Source organism: Octopus sinensis, linkage group LG4, assembly GCF_006345805.1.
Source record: "Octopus sinensis linkage group LG4, ASM634580v1, whole genome shotgun sequence".
NCBI classification, from domain to species: domain Eukaryota; kingdom Metazoa; phylum Mollusca; class Cephalopoda; order Octopoda; family Octopodidae; genus Octopus; species Octopus sinensis.
Window position 1 is genome coordinate 44,604,309 of NC_043000.1, and position 18,108 is coordinate 44,622,416.

The window sequence follows — 18,108 nt, forward strand, 5'->3', positions numbered from 1 at the left end:
TACCGAAATTCCATGGGGATATTACGAAATGGCTAGCGCGGTATTAGCGTATTAAATCAGAGGATTCTACTCTGAAGAAGGCTAGAGTTTTGTATTTCTATGAAATTAATTAATGCCTCTCCTGAAAAGGTCAAGAATATTCGAATATTCTTGAATGCATCTTTCAGTAAAAGAAAAGCATTTGTCAACAATATCGATATGATGAAGGATTTCAGGTTGGCTTTTGTCAAGTTATTACGTCACCTTGGTGATTTCTATACATACACCACACACAGAAACATATATATGTATGTATGCGTATATATATATATATATATATATATATATATATATATATATATATATATATATATATATACATATATACACATTCATATATGTATTATTTTAGAGAGAGAGAGAGAGGGAGGAGCAACAGACAGACAGTGGCCTTTACATATAACACATTGTTTACATATATTAACAGAATGAATGGCTATAAGTGTTTGATTTGGAATAATAATTTTGACCCATTGGTAATACTACCAGACACTGTATTTGAAATTAGATTGAATTTGAATTTAAAAGAAAGAATTATATTTTTGTATGAAATGTTTCGTAATTCAGTGGAAACATCCTCCCTTGTATACAATACAACAGCATAATTTATGTAATACTTATGAAAGAGAATATATAGGAGAGCAAACACCCATTTAAATGTTTTTACATTATAAGGTAGGGGATGAATTAGGCTAATTCAATTATTGAACATAGTAAATTCCCTATGCTGTTACACGAAAGGCAAGCATAAATCAAGCATAGACCAAGACAGGCTTCCAAAGGGACGTAGGGTAATTGTAAACTGTTTAGTCAATGAGCATAGTGAAAGACTTTTAGAGTATGTAACGTAAGAGATTGGATCTGACTGAAAGCATTTGCATAGTAATATTGCAGTGGTAAGATTATAAGTAAAATGAGAAACGCAAAACAGTAACAGTTGTTATATTAAAGTAAGAGTGTGTATGTGACATATATCATGTAGAACATTGATTATGCAATGAAGGCTTGTTAATCAGGCATATAATCCATTTATCTATTTTGCTATACTGTCCAACAATTTTCATATACAAGTATAGCAGCAAAATCCCGGATACATGAACAATATACTAGTGTTTGAGTGTGTAAATAGAGTGTATTGTTATATGTAAGGTGTTATTTTGTTTATGCGTATGAGAAGTAATAATAAAGGAACATCAATAGATACAACAACGTTACGTTAAGAATCGATAAAGAAATATTCACATACTGTGCAAACAGAGTGGTATGAATTCACTGCATGTATTTATTCTATGAGATACGTATGTATCTTACAACAACTATTATAATTATATCGAATTCCCTCTTGCTTGCATATGGTCACATGAACACTCAGATCAATATTTGAATTATCATCTGCTGAATGCTGTTTGCAGACTTTCTCCATTTCATAGTTCGTTTATTAAGATATCTCATTACAGTTTAATATACCGAGTATTTACCTCATACCCATGGGCATCTCGTTTTATGCAATCATATTCATAAAAATGCCTATATCCTCGTGAATTTGTTTGACATATTCGGAATAGAGCGATTCTGTTTTAATGTTTAATTAATATGTGGAAATTTCTCCTTCAAAAACCATTACTCTCTAGTTATATAATTTTTTTTCTTTCTTTGTGGGGCTTATACAGCATACTGCATCAATCACTTTGGGAATAGAGAATGTGGTTTAATTTCAAATGTCGCTTAGGCTTAATAATATAGGCATAATAAGGAACACGTTTTTCTCCAGGTTTATTGTAAATCTGCAATGAAGCATTATAGATGCATGCATATATATATATATATATATATATATATAATATATATATATATATATATATATATATATAAATATCTGCATACACACACACAAACACATATATGAATACATAAAATACTTTGTGTACGAAAGAATAATATTTGAGAATTCCATTACGTCTTTACGTTTTGCTTTTGTAGCATATTTTGACTTAATTCTGGTAACGAATTTCGAAAAAATACGTATAATTTTAATTGCGGTTATGTAATGCAATTAAAGACAGTTTATTTTAAATGTCACACCGCAATTTATGCTACAGGTTCCCATAGCTATTTTGTTTGTATTTTTTATACAGTGTTTTAATCTTTAGGATTGAGGGCAATGTTCGAATATTTTGCGTTTTAATTGATGCTCCTGTTTCTCGTATCCTGTCCTCTGCATAAGCTATCAAGCCAACTTAATTCAGATTTTCGCTGGATACTGCGCTGTCATTTCGGGATTATTAAAAGACCTACGCAACTACTGATGGTGTGGAAAACATCCAGCTTTCAGATGTAAATGTGTCAAGATATAGCTGCGTATTCATGCTAACTTCACTAGGCGCAATATTTCGATTTAAACTCACTGATCTGATAATAATAATAATAATAAATAATAATAATAATATAATAATAATAATAATAATAACAATAATAATAATAATAATGGGGATCGCAGTTTCCGATTCTCGAGCGTTGCGAATGTTTATTGGTTTATTGAGCAAAAACATCTAAAGCTCCACGAAGCTCCGGCTGGGGGTGGTGGCGCCCCCTCCTGTACAAGATTAGGCGCAGGAGTGGCTGTGTGGTAAGTAGCTTGCTTAAGAGCGGCTCATGCGTCGCTAGTTGGCCTGTTACTTACAGAGAGAGAAGACGCGAGCTTTGGCTCCGTGAATAGAAAAAAACGAAAAGAAAAGTCGTCAAAGTGAGACGTTTTTTTTGTCTTCCAAGCTGGGTAGGAATTTATTGTGTATTTTCTTTTTTTTTCAGTAAGTCCCTACCTAGCTCCGGGGTGATTTCGTCTGCCTTGGCGGCTTTAAATTGTAGCTCGCTCTAGTGAGCAAAAATACTGTGTTCTCGTCGCCATAACGGTAGACTGAGAATTTTTTGTAAACTTCTTTCGCGTAAACGCCTGTGTGGAATTTTTCGCCAAATAACTTGTACATTCTGGTGGGTGTATTTCGTTAGAAAAAGTGGCACTCAGTGGAGTTTACCTAACTGGAGTACTATCGAGAAGAACCCTGACTGTTGTATTTAGCTGTTAGAGTATTATACAGAGCCCTGTCCTATTTGTATGCAGTTTTCTTTTTATCTCTTCTTTTCTAATATTTTCCCTTTCTCACTAAGTTTCGGTTCATTCTTTTTCTCATTATTTTAATTTCAGTTTTTTTACCTTCTCTTTTATATTGTTTTCCTTTATTTAATTTCGGTTTTAATTTTTGGTGGACTGCTTTTGTGAACTGCTTTTTTTTGGGACATGTGAGAGATGTTTGATAAGTTTTTGGAAAATTTTCATCAAAATTTTTGAAAATATTTTGAAAATTTTCGTCATGATTTTTGGAAAGTTTTGAAAAGTACTTTGAAAATTTTAATCAAAAGTTTTGAAAATATTTTGAAAATTTTCATCAAAATTTTTGAAAACTTTCTGAATAACTTCATCAAAATTTTGGAAAGATTTTTGAATATTTTCATCCTGGAAGGAATTGTGCCAAATTTTGGCATTGTAAGCTACACCAATGCTAGAACGGGATGACACAGCATAGTGCCAAAGATCCCAGCAATGTCATCATGCTTCAGGACCAGCTTCTGCAACAGCCTGGGTTTCAAGGGCCCTCAGCTTTTTATTAATCTCCCAAAGAGTCTGAGGAATTTGCACAAAGTGGATGTAGCGGTTTTATAATCAAAGCTGGACATCTTCCTGTCAAGAGTAATTTGTACAGAAGGGGGTTCCACCACCCCCAGCCGGAGCTTCGTGGAGCTTTAGATCTTTTTGCTCAATAAACCAATAAACATTCGCAACGCTTGAGAATCGGAAGAGGTGCAAATGAGAGTAGCTATATCAAACTACCATTCTTCAACAAGTGCCACATATTAGACGAGGTTCGTCGTAATAACAGTGTAGCACAAAACGGCGGTGCAAGAGCATGGCCGCAGCTCTGAGCTGAAACTAGAAAAAAAAAGAAAAAGTTTTTTGAAAAGTCTTCTCAAAATTTTCACCAAAATTTTTGAAAATTTTATTGAAAATTTTGATCAAAATTTTTGAAAGATTTTTGAATATTTTCATCAATATTTTTGAAAATTTTTTCGAAACATTCATCAAGATTTTTGAAATTTTCATTAATAGTTTTGGAAATTTTCTGAAAATTTTTATCAAAATGTTTGAAAAGTTTTTTTAAATTTTCATCAAAATTTTTGAAAAAGTTTTGAGAAAATTTTTCTGAAAATTTTCATCAAAATTTTGGAAATTTTTCTGAAAAAATCAAAATTTTTGAAAACTTTTCTGACAATTTTTCATCAAAATTGTGGAGAATATTTTGAAAATTTTCATCAAAATGTTCAAAAAGTTTTTTGAAAATTTTCATCAAAATTTTTGAAAAGTTTTTTGAAACTTTTCATCAGAATTTTTGAAAATATTTTGAAAATTTTCATCATGATTTTTGAAGAGTTTTTTTGAAAATTTTCATCAAATGTTTGAAAAGGTTTTTGAAAAAATTTTTCTGAAAACTTTGGAAAATTTCTGAAAATCTTTGGAAAATTTCTGAAAACTTTGGAAAATTTCTGAAAATCTTTAGAGAATTTTCATCAAGATTTTTGAAATTTTCTGAAAATTTTCATCAAAATTTTTGAAAATTTTCATTAAAATTTTGGAAACTTTTTTGAAAATTTTCATCAATATTTTTGAAATGAATTTTGAAAATTTTCATCAAAATCTTTCAAAAATTTTTTTGAAAGTTTTCATCAAAATGTTTGAAAAGTTTTTTGAAACTTTTGATCAATATTTTTGAAAACTTTCTGAAAATTTTTGAAAATTTTACTGAAAATTTAAAACAAAATTTTTGATAATTCATTTGAAAATTTTCATCAAAATGTTTGAAAAGTTTTTGAAAATTTCATTAAAATTTTGGAAAGATTTTTAAATATATTCAAAAATATTTGGAAATATTTTGGAAAATTTCATCTTGGTTTTTGAAAAGTTTTTTGAAAATTTTCATCAAAATATTTGAAAAGATTTTGAAAATTTTCATTAAAATTTTGGTAAGATTTTAAAAATATTTTCAAAAATAAGTTTGGCAAGTTTTTTGAAAATTGTCACCAAAATTTTTGAAAATTGTATTGAAAATTTCCATCAAAGTTTTTGAAAATTTTCATCAAAATTTTGAAAAAAGTTTGAAAATTTTCATCATCATTTTTGAAAAGTTTTTTGAAAATTTTCATCAAATTTTAAAATTTTCATCATGATTTTTGAAAAGTTTGGTTAAAATTTTCCTCAAAATTTTGGAAAGTTTATTGAAAATTTTCATCAAAATTTTGGCAAATTTTTCGAAAATTTCCATCAAAATGTTTGTAAAGATTTTTTTAACTTTTCATCAAAATTTTGGAAAATATTTTGAAAAGTTTCATCATGATTTTTGTAAAAGTTTTGTTAAAATTTTCATCAAAAGTTTGGAAAGTTTATTGAAAATTTACATCAAAATTTTAGAAAACTTTTTGAAAATTTTCATGAAAATATTTGAAAAGTTTTTTGAAACTTTTCATCAAAAGTTTTGAAAATATTTTGAATATTTTCATCATGATGATTTTTGAAAAGTGTTTTGAAAATTTTCGTCAAAATGTTTATTTTAATCATAATTTTGAAAAGTTTTTTGAAAAGTTTTTTGAAAAGTTTTTTGAAAAGTTTTTTGAAAAGTCTTTTGAAAATTTTCATCAACATTTTTGAAAATTTTCTGAAAATTTTGATCAAAAGTTTTAGAAATTTTCTGAAAAGTTTTCATCAAAATTTTTGGAAAATTAATCAAAATTTTGAAAATTTGTTGAAAATTTTCATCAAGATATTTGAAAATTTTTTGAAAATTTTCCCCAAAAATTTTTGAAAATATTTTCCAAAAGTTTTTTATAATTTTTATTAAAAGGGAGGTAAAAGAAAATTATAATTATTACATTTCAAGAAAAGTCCTCCATTGTAACGATCTTTTCAGATAAATAGATCTTCACTGTCGATGCTGTTCTGAACAGCAGAAATGACAGATTTATCGCAAAACCAACAGCTGAGGTTAAGGGGACATGCAAAACAAAGATCCTGCTCAAGTTATGGCTTTTGGTGTTGTGGCTTCCGATGGAAAGTAAATGCCTATACAGTTCTACAAAGCTAATGAAAAGATCAATGTTTATACTTACTACAACACTCTGAGGTACCAGGTATTGCCATGGCTTAAAGCAAACCACCCAGATGGTAAATATGTATGGACACAGGATGGTGATCCAGCCCACACAACTACAAAAATACAAGTTTTCTGCAAATCCAACTTTAGCAATTTGGGGGAATCATGTTTATGGCCGCATTCAACCCCAGATCTAAACCCTATGGATTATGCTATTTGGAGCGCTTTAGAACATCCAATTGAACATACCAATAGGACGCTTTAGAACATACCAATAGAACATCACACAGCAATGTCGACTCTCTTAAAGGTACTATTAAAGAAGAATGGGAGAAGTTTTCTCCCGAATATTTGAGGAACACCTGTGCAAGTTTCAGGAAGCGTGTGAAGGCAGTTATTGAGAAAGAAGGAGGGCACATAGAATAAAAATATTTTCTATTATGTAAATTGTCTTGTGGCAAATAAATTCTCAATACTTTCAATAAACATATTGGTCATACTCTGTCTTTCAATCCCTGCTTCAAAATATTGTATATTTTGCTTCCCAACCCTGTATATATATATATTCAAATGTGAATTAGAAGCAGGTATTATCGGTTTCTTTCTCCGAATCTCTAAGTTACAGGGATGTAGGGAAACCGAAAACCGGTTATTAGGCTGTCATGAAGGACATATACAAGCACAAATACATCAAATACACCCAAGCACACACACAGATGTGTGTACACACGCACACGCACACACAGACACATACACACACAAAGAGCTTCTTTTTGTTCCCGTCTATCAGGCCCACCTCGCAAGGATTTGGTGTTCGGAGGTATGGTAGAAAACACTTACCCACAATGACAAGTAGTGATACTGGACACGGATCTACAAGGTTGGGAAGTGATCCTCTTCCCACAAAGCCATGCCTACACCAATATATAACAGTATAATTTCTTACTGGTATAGTATTGTAAGCGTTTTCCCGCTTATATTTAAAGCGACAAGTCTCTTATAGATACGTACGTTGGTCATATACAAAGAATTGCATCACGGCTGAGGCAAAAATATGTCGATCATTTATCCTGTCACTGGAATCGATTAACCGTTACATCCACATGCATCATAGATTTTATTAATGCCATCAGTTATACATTGGTATATATGTATGTAAGGGAGTCCCTCGCTGTCTGTTTTTGAGTCAATATTACTTCTACTTAATGCATGTGGTGTTTAGTTTTCTGATCAAAATGGAAAAAAGAAGAGAGTAGCCAATAAATGTTTTACGTATATTTAAACAGATATAAGAAATGAATAAGAATATATTTCGAAAATGTGAATTTCACATTTATATTTGGCTACACTTTATATATGTACAGATACAAATAGGTTTAAGCTGTATATAATTTTCAGATGTCAGTTGATAGTGTATTACTTCATACACTCAAGGAATGTGGAACAAAATTCGTGACGCCGTAGGTGAATCACCTCACTACCACCCTCTGTCCTATCACGTAGATTCACTTTGTTTACTTAATGACAAATGGTTTACCCTTTATATTTTGATTTTGTTTTAATTGCATTAAATGCTGAGTTATAAAATATATTCAGTTTGCCATCACAACACAATTTCTGTCAGTGGGTGTACTTTAAAGCTAAGGTTCTTAAATGGTGTCTCTAAACAGAATGCAAACCAAAACATGGTTAATAGCTTTTTTCTTGACTGTATATTCATTAGAATATTGCGTATAATATATTTAACCCTACATTAACGAAACAATACCAATCTTACTGAGATTTCAAATCTATTGGAAAGTAGATGATGTAATGCTGTGAAACAAATCAAGAAGTTTCATATTCCAAGTGGGAAGATACCAAATAAGAGCTGGATATTGTCTAACATGTATAACACCATAGTTTGAAAAACAAATGCACTTTATTATCACCATCATCAGTAGTATAGCTCAACCGTTTACAAATGGTAGTTTCCTGAACGTATTGCTTATTGTTTACTAAATTTGTTCTGTATCTTTACCAAAATAGTTTTTCTAAACAATGGCATGTTCATTACATTTATAAGTGAATTCATAGTCATGTAGTTATGACGTTCTCTGCTTGACTGCATTCTTTGCAAACAGCGGTCACTTCATCACATTTATAAGAACATACATAGTCATGTACTTAGGACTTTGGCTGCTTCACCGAATTTTCTCTAGACAGAAGCATGTTCAGGATATTTAATCCAGATTCAAGTTCTTCACAATTTTATTTCACACTCCTGTGATTCTCCGTTCGATCTCATTGCACAGCATCTTGGTCAGTTGTTTATTTCCATGGCAATGAACCTTCGACCGCCGGGTAGGATATGAATGAAACTATTTATTTTGAAAAATGGCGACTATTTCATTATTTTATTTAACACCACAACCTTGTCCAGTGTCTTCAAGTCATGCTATAAAGCATTATCGTAGCGCCTTCCCCACTCTTCACTTGCACATTAGGAGTCCCTTCGATATTCATCCAATCAATCTACGAAATTAATAAGTATCAGAATATATATACAAGTTGAAGTCACTATTTATATCAACAATGACAAGATATACAATTAAATATATTACATTGTATATCTCTTCATTGTGAAAATACAGACTATTTGTTAAATGCATTAATAACACTAGTTTTAGATAATAAGATGTCAAATCCTCTTGTATGAATTAATTATGAATCTTTCACGTTCACTTTGGACGTATCTATACACTTTCAAGTCGACTTATAATTACCGTGGAAGCGTATTTCTTGTGTGGTTTCTGTCATCATTTCAAATTTAATATCTAAGATTCATAGTTCTCCTGAGCAGAAATATATTGGCAGAAACTCATTATTTGTGTGTTTTGGCTGATTTCATATTTTATATTATAGTTTGCAGTCATATTTTATATTGTAGGTGTAGGGAAGAGTAATGGGGAGAGAAAGATTGTGGTAAGAATATAAGGAGGAGTACAATGAGTAGCGTAAATGAAGAAAGACGGTGAGTGAATTAAGACATATAAAAGAACTCTAGCAACAAGCACAAGAGCAAGAATTGTAACAACATCAACGATAGGAAATTAGTCAGGACAGAAACAGATTTTTAAAAAGCGAATAGAAGTGTCAATCATATCAGCAAATAATTCTCTTCCAGAAGAAAATCATCATTCGATAAATATGTTTAATTGACGTGAAACATGTCAAGAGAGCCTATGCTGTTTTAGAATTGTATATTTAAGCAAATAGATGAGCTGGTAATCTAGAGACCGAAGTTCAGTTGGAGTGATACGAGTGAAGTTGTGAGATAATTAAGCTCCGAAGAAAGAGTTGTGCTGACACTATATAAAAAATTAAGCAAGTGTTTTCTATAACTTCAAACTGAGGCAAGGCTCTGTGTGACATCTACTGAAGCTGTAAAAGTGAAATTAAGTCTCATGAAACTGCAAATCATTACGGATGAAATGGACTTGTTTAAAACTGCTAGACTTAATGTATCATCTGGTTCAATACCCACAACTGACTCACGGTTGCTTTTAGCACACTCACTTTGTTGCAAGTATTCGGAATGAGTCTGCTGTATGAAGATAATTTGGTGTTTTCATACAATTTTTCCCACTTTAAACTATGATTCGAGATGAATTCCTTCCTTTAATCCCGCTATTCACGAGCACAACGTAAAGTACTTTGTACATCATCATTCATCCTCGAAAAAAGCCAAATGTCTTATAAAGAAGATGTCATAAAAGCATCGAGTAATTAGGGAAGAGCTAAAAAAGTGCTCTAAGTATTTTTGTTTCTTTTTAACGATGGTGCATGGGATTAAACATGTAAAAGGTTTATAAATGTCATGTTTGCGTTAAATAATCACCATGTATTTTACTCTAAACTGGCCACTGCATCAACTCTAAATATACTTAGTAAAATCAACTAAGTTCAATTAATATAGTGTAATTTCGTATTATGTACTTTGAACATACAATTATTGCATTATAACTAACTGTATGTGACTAAGTTACTTAACCTCTATGATTTCCCTTCTAGCAAATATTCTCGCCCATCTGATCTTGCTCTAGATTTCCCTTTATGTAATTCATGTTCCAGACATCCCTATTGCCACAAAATATTTCATAGTACGCACACATGTGTGTATGTGCGTGTGTGCGCGCGCACACACTCTCACACATACATGTATACTTGTATGTACGTTTGTATGTATGTATGTGTGTATGTATGTATGTTTGTATGTATGTATGTTTGTCTGTATGTATGTGTGTATGTAAGTTGTTTATTATGTTAAAGTGACGAAACTGTTTTCACTGTTAATGGGATTATTAGATGAAACTATTATGCAGCATCTTTCGGATTCACCATTAATCTTTCATATATGTGTGCAAAATATTCTAATGTGTTCGCACGCATGCGCTTGGATTTAGTAGACAGAAACTGGAAGAAGCCCGCCGTATATATATATATATATATATATATGTGTGTGTGTGTGTGTGTGTGTGTATGTGTATGTGTGTGTGTGTGTGTATGTGTATGTGTATATGTTTGTGTGTCTATGTTTGTCCCATCCCACTATCACCTGACAACAGATGCTGGTGTGTTTAAGTACCCGTAACATAGCGGTTCAGCAAACGAGCCCGATACAATATGTACTAGGCTTACACAGAATAAGCTCTGGGGTCGATTTGCTTGACTGAAGGTGGTGCTCCATCAAGATCGAAGCCAAATGACTGAAACAAGTAAAAAAGTATTGAAAATACGTTCAGTCCTTCGGATGCAGCATGCTTATTTCAGAGCTGTTTAGTTGTTTCTAAACATTTCTGCCGTATTTGAATAAACAATACAGTTTGTATATAAAAAGACAGAAGAAACTAATACAGTTCCATCAGCAGAAAACGTTCTTTACAAACATGTAACTAATGAATTGAGATAACAATAAATCACACTTGGCAATATAAGGAAGAGAATCAGTTTAATTAAAAGACTTTAGATTTACCTCCAGTGCCTCTAGACATATTTTTATGTCCGTGCCTATGTATGCGTGGACCAGTGAAGGCTAAAACGGAAAATAAAGAGAATATAAATGCCTGAAAGATAAAGAAATTAATTACAAATACGTTCACAACAATACGCACTTAGGAAAGTCATTAATACAGATAGTGGCATACCATGTTTCTTTTGCTAAATAATCCTCCTCATATACACCTACACGCATGCATGTATCTATACATACATACACACACATATATATATATATATATATATATATATATATATATATATATAATATATATATATATGCCTACACGGTAACACATGCATACATAAACTTAAACTTACACAAATACACTTATAGTTCAAATGATGTTCTTTGTAGGACGTATCCATACTGAAAATTATACTGAACACTTGACAATATAACAGCTCAAGCAATGGTGTCAGAGTTGCATTTGTAATCGCTTCGACCCCTGAACTATGATACGTTCCAGTTATAGCCAGTTTATTCTACTGTAGTTTTGGTCCACCAAAACGTGTGAGGAAATGCTATAGAAGTAACCCAAATGAAATCTGTTGCTCAAGAAGGACATGGCCACTAAATTTGTTGCGCTTTACTACCGAAGTTATTTTGTTGTTGCTACCTGTTATCTCCATTCGAATGATAGTTTTTCAGTGCATGTGTTATCTAATCCCTGGAAAAACTGAATAATATCTAGTCTACTTCGTGCTAGGAACAAAACACGAATATACGAAGGAGAAAAGTGATCTAAAATTATAAGTGATAGCAAAACGTATACACTTATCACATAAGGATATACAGTCACGCACATAAACATACATAAAATGATACACAACACACACATATATATACACAAAGAACGTACATAGACTCACACATACACATACAGAGAATACACATATACACATAACCTAAGAGTGTAATAAGAGCTAATAAGAAAAGTGCAGGAGTAATCAGTAAGACTATTTAAGTTTAATGAAAAGAAATTTGGACATTTTAGAAGAGGAAACGTTTCATCTCTCGAATTTAAGATAGAACCGTTCATTTTCATAATTATATAAGACTCTTCAAGGCATAAAAAGCACGATCTATTTCTAATCCTACAAGGGGGCAAAATAATCAATATTCCAAGAAATTGAGAAATTTATATTGTCTCTTTAAAGTTGCGATAACCTTTTGGATAAACTAGTACTATTTTCTTTCCGAGGATCAGTAAAATATGATTTATGATTATTCAAATATAATGTAAGAGGAGTTGCGAGCAGCCTATATAATGAAACCTAGAGAGATCATGTGTTGTGATAGTAGCTTATTTAGGATTATATCTTTCCTTAACAATAGAAAACTAAATCTTTACTACAAGAATTAACCCCTCTAATACTTATACTAAACCCAATTATTCAAATAGCTCAGTATCTTCCTCACAACCTCTTCCTCTATCAACACACATGCACATAACAATAATACACCTAATATTAGTAACAATTATAATTATAGAAACCCTAACACCTATGAGGTTAATGGTAATTGTCAAATGAAAAATGTTGTATATCAGCTTTGACTAAACACGTTCACTCAAGAACTTTTAATCAATTTACACTGGATATATTCATCTCAGTATATATTTTCTTCCAATACGTCTACATGACTGCATTTCCGAAACTATTTAACATTCCACCAAAATTATTAAAATAGAAAAGAAAGGAAACTCAAATATATATTGAGCACGAACCTATAAGTATCTATTATACTTGTATATTTCGATGTGCTTTTATTGGTCGTCGCCTTTTACTTCTTACAACCATAGAAATGGTTCAATATGCTTATCTACTCAACCTCACATGCATGGAAAAGTAAATATAAAAACTATTTCTAAAGGAAAATAATTGAAATAATGAGAAATGTTATATTGGGTTTAAATCTACTAACATATATTCTTGGTTTATATTCCTTTGTCAGTACTGCGCAATTTTTTCAGTACAAAAATTATTGGACCCGTAAAGTTTGATTTATTATTGTTTATGGCACACTAATATTATTAGCAGTGCGAAGTGCAACGGTTAGGTTTGTAATCAATAATACAAATGTTAAGAATATTAAACCGAGTTTTGTCACCTAACATAGCTATGAAAGGTAATTTTTTTTATCGAATACACAATTAATAAAATATAGGAAAAACACTATGAAAAATTTCATGAATACATAAATAACTACAGAGACTACCAATAAAATTATATAGAGCAAAGTGAGTGAAGAATATATCGTATTATATATGAAAAAGAAATAGCACAAATCTTTCTTATACACGAAGACACATACTATGCTGTAATACACACACACACACACACACACACATACAATGTATAAATCATTGAACTAAACACTACAATTTAGCTAATAGCATTTCTTTGCTAGTTTTCATTTTAGTAGCGTTTTTGTTTTTGCTTTCTTTATACTGAAGAATTGTAGTAATATCTACCGTGATACTTATCGGCCATCCCGTATTGTTGAGATCAATATAATTTATTCTTAAATTACACGTCAGACATTTGATATTTATGGAGAAAACTTCAGACATACATTTCAAGAGCTCCAAATACTGAAAATGAAGAGTTGGAAATGAAGAGTTTTAATGTTGTATCTCATTCTACAACACAATATAAGTAACTTTGTATGAGAGAGACATTTTTGATGAGTGCAACGTGATAGAAGTCGTTGTCTACGTACTACTGACAAGTTATGTAGAACACGTAATATCAAAAGTATAATAGTTTTTGCACGTTTGGGCTTAAGTTTTGGAGTTGCAGCCAGGGCATTTTAAATTCTCCCAGAATGTTAGCGTTAATACCGTTAAATACCATTTCATCTCCAATGAATCTGATTATCGGATTAGTGAACTCTAACATCTTAAGAACGGTAATTACAGTTTGACTAATAATTAAAGAAATTCAAGTGACCCTGTGAACTCTTTCTTGTGGGTTCTACTCCATATCAAATAAGATTGAGGTAGATCAACCGTTCCATATATATAACATTAATATGCAGAAAATATGAGTCTGTAGAGTATATGCTGAAGTGCTTACTTGGCTCAAAATGGAATAACTTCTAGATCGCAGTCTTAAGTATATTACATACCCGTGGATAATTCGGAAGAACCACGTATTTGTTTTAATGTATTTGTTTATAATAAAGATATAAATTTTTACAAATATTTTGATCAGTGTTATATATAAAGAGATGAGTGTTGTATATATGAGGGCGGTATTCATTTTATACATATATCAACCTTGTGCCCCAATGAATGGTATATATTGAAAATATGACGAATGACTGTATCATGTGTAGCAAGTCTAAGGATGAGAACCATCGCCCATGGAAAACATCGATCGGAAGAAGGTGATGGTGGTAATATGCAACTCTCTACTATACATGGAATTGTTTATACGTTTATATGGATTATTAAGATCCCACTTATTGCTTCACTACATTTGCATTAGAACGAATGACTGCACTGTATACGTGCCAAAATGTCAACTTCGTTGTACATAGAAATAGTAGATTTTGACGCTCCTGCTTTATTAGATTACTTGCTCAATCATAGTTTGAAACTGAAAATCCAAACAACTTATCATGTCACAGATTGTTGTGCTCTCCACACTGCTACGTGGCTGTGAAATTTGTACAAGTATATCGACGTCAGATAAATCAACGTGGGAATTTATTACAAACGAGATGTGCGACCGATACAGAATGATACGTCTTATTTTGTAAGGAGTACAAAATCCAGAAATCATCTAACCATCGTTGACAATCATCAGCTTTAATTCCTATGATGTGTAAATATGTAATGCATAAACAAGTCCTGTATTCTGAACTTACGAGGAAGACACAACCGATGAATTTGTTTAATAAATGCTTAAGTAACACCACGGAGCTTTTATTTAGATTGCATTTATAATCTGGGAAAATGTAGCTGAAAAATATAAGAACAGAAGAAATAGATTTAATGAAGAACTTTTAGTTGTAGACATCATTCGACTTAAGTAAACTAAAGGTTAAAAGAAACGATGACAAAGTGCTCAGCAACATAGATTAGTGACAAGTACCTTCTCGATAGAGACTTCTGACATAAAGTATATGTTTCGCTTTTGAAGGGAAGTTATTATTAGGGACCGAGTGACATGTAAGAGGCCTCGACTTTTGTATTAAATGATAAGTTACAGTAATTTCAGTCACCACCAAATAACATCTGGAGTAGAAATATTCTTTTTAGTTGTCTTCAATCGCTATGAAGCAACCACTTTCTAAAGAAGATGCTGTTTCATCTGCTCGAAACTGAAATACAATTTTAGTTGAACTTTCTACTCAATAATGCAAATTGGAATTTTCTTTCGTTCATAAGCTCAGAAATATTGCATCTAATATTGTAATTATCTGCGTCATGTTCGATATTACGTCGGAAGAATATTTTCTTTTAACTTTTAATTCAGATTTCTTTTTATATATTTACTTTTGTAATTGTGTCTCTAATATTTGGCATGGGTGATGATATGTTATATAGAGGAATAAGTCATTCATATTCTCTTTCTGCAATTCTATTACATCTACGATGAACACAATTTTACAATTCCATTGCAACTAGGTGTAAATTCGTAACAAATACACAAACAACAAATGACTGCGAGTATTGTAAATTTCCGCAATTAATGAAAATTGATTGCTTTGCAAGAGATTATTTTTACAATAATCTTTCAGTGTAAAACAACGCCTAATACGCGAACCAAACCACGTGTCCCTACGAGGTAACATGGTGGTTAAAACGATTAATCAAATGCGTTTCAAATTACGTTTCACTATTTTAAAGCAGGATGGAGATTCGGATGATGTGCAAAGATGTAAGAGAAATCACGGTAAAGAACAAGGTTGTCATGGTTATATCGTTTTTTTTTATAAGCTTGTTCAGGCAGGGCCCGTCCGCGACTGAAAAGTGCCTACTACTACTACTACTACTACTACTACTACTACTACAACAACAACAACAACAACAGCTACTACTACTACTACTACTGCTACTACTACTACTACTACTGCTGCTGCTGCTGCTGCTGCTGCTTCTGCTGCTGCTGCTGCTGCCACCACTACTACCACTACTTCTATTGTTAGTACTGTTATTACTAATACTAATATTACGATATCAAGTATTATACTACCGTCACAAGTGCTACTACGGATTCATCTGCTGCTTGGTTCAAGCTGAAACCTCTTATTTGATTATTAGGAACAAACTTAACATTTCAACGTTTACAGTATAAACAAACCAGCATTGTCAAATATATCAAAGTAGATACAATAAGCTTTATATAGTTGTATGTTTAAGAGATGAGGAATTATGTACATTTTTTGCATTTGATGGATATTTGTTCTTATCTTGTGTGTTGTTAACACATTGTTTCGCCTGTAAATAATGTAAATAATCTTTATTTCCCCCGATAATCTGACCCTGAATAGATCCCTAATCTGCTACAGAGATTATTTATAAATAATATGCCACATATGCCACATATGCCAAAATAATTAAATGAATTGAGGAAAGTAGACTTAAGATCATATATTTCGTTGATATACAGCAAATGTTTGTGTATTTTAACTCATGATCTTAAAAGTCGATTTTTTCAGGACAATAACCTCTAAGTAATTTAGCAGACAGCCTTACTACTACTACTACTACTACTACTACTACTACTACTACTACTATTACTACTTCTACTACTACTACTACTACTACTACTACTACTACTACTACTACTACTACTACTACTACTACCACCACCACCACCACCATCACCACCTTTGTATTCATACAAAAATGAGAATATTGGCCTTATGAAGCATCAAACTAACTGGAAGTTGATGAATGTAGTTTTCTTTTTTTAATTTTAAATTATTTCATTTCGGTTTCGTTATACTCTGTTATCTCCGGAAATAATTTTTTTAAAGAGTATTCTTTCAGAAGTTTGGCGTGTCTTTGATAATGATTCTAATTTATAACGATGCTTCAATTTTTTGGCACACAAGAAAAAAGTGATTGACTTACTTTAGTCATTTTTGTATAATTTTTTTTTCATGCATGCACCAAATGATTTGTCTCAATTACATCAAGAACTGATAATATATCACATTCTGAGGAAATGTATTTATTGCTTTTCATCAGTCTTATTGTTATTCAGTGCATTCAAACAAATTCAGTGTGTATTCCAAATCATTTTCAAAGTCTTTAGCCACCAGGATTAATTCTTTCCTCACAAACACGTCTGATGTTAGTTATTACGTAGTTCATTGCTATTGATGTTGTTACTTCTGCCGCTCCGGTTTTTGTAGCTGATTCTATTGATGTTGTTGTTGTTGTTGCTGTTGCTGTTGTTGCCAAGCGAATGTTCTTCTGTATTCAGTTTGACATACCCACGAACTCGACAATTACATATATTGATTTTGGATGAATTTTATAAAGATTCTGGGGAATTTCTTGCTATTGTCTCCTTACAGATGAATTTAAACGAATTGAAATTGATTCATATTGGCTAAACAAAACAAGGCAACTAATGAGGCCGATAGAATTCAACTGTCTACTGCCATAGAGGATTGTCTAAACACAAAGCACAATAAATTTAGCTAGGATTTCTATTTGCAATGTAGATATGAATATTGTACACTGAGGTTGCCATTACCATAATCATGACATTAATCAACATCAAATGAAAGTGTTTCTAAAAGCATGATTATCTCCGTTGCAATTATTAACATAATCATACAAAATTTATATCATCATCGTTGTCGTCA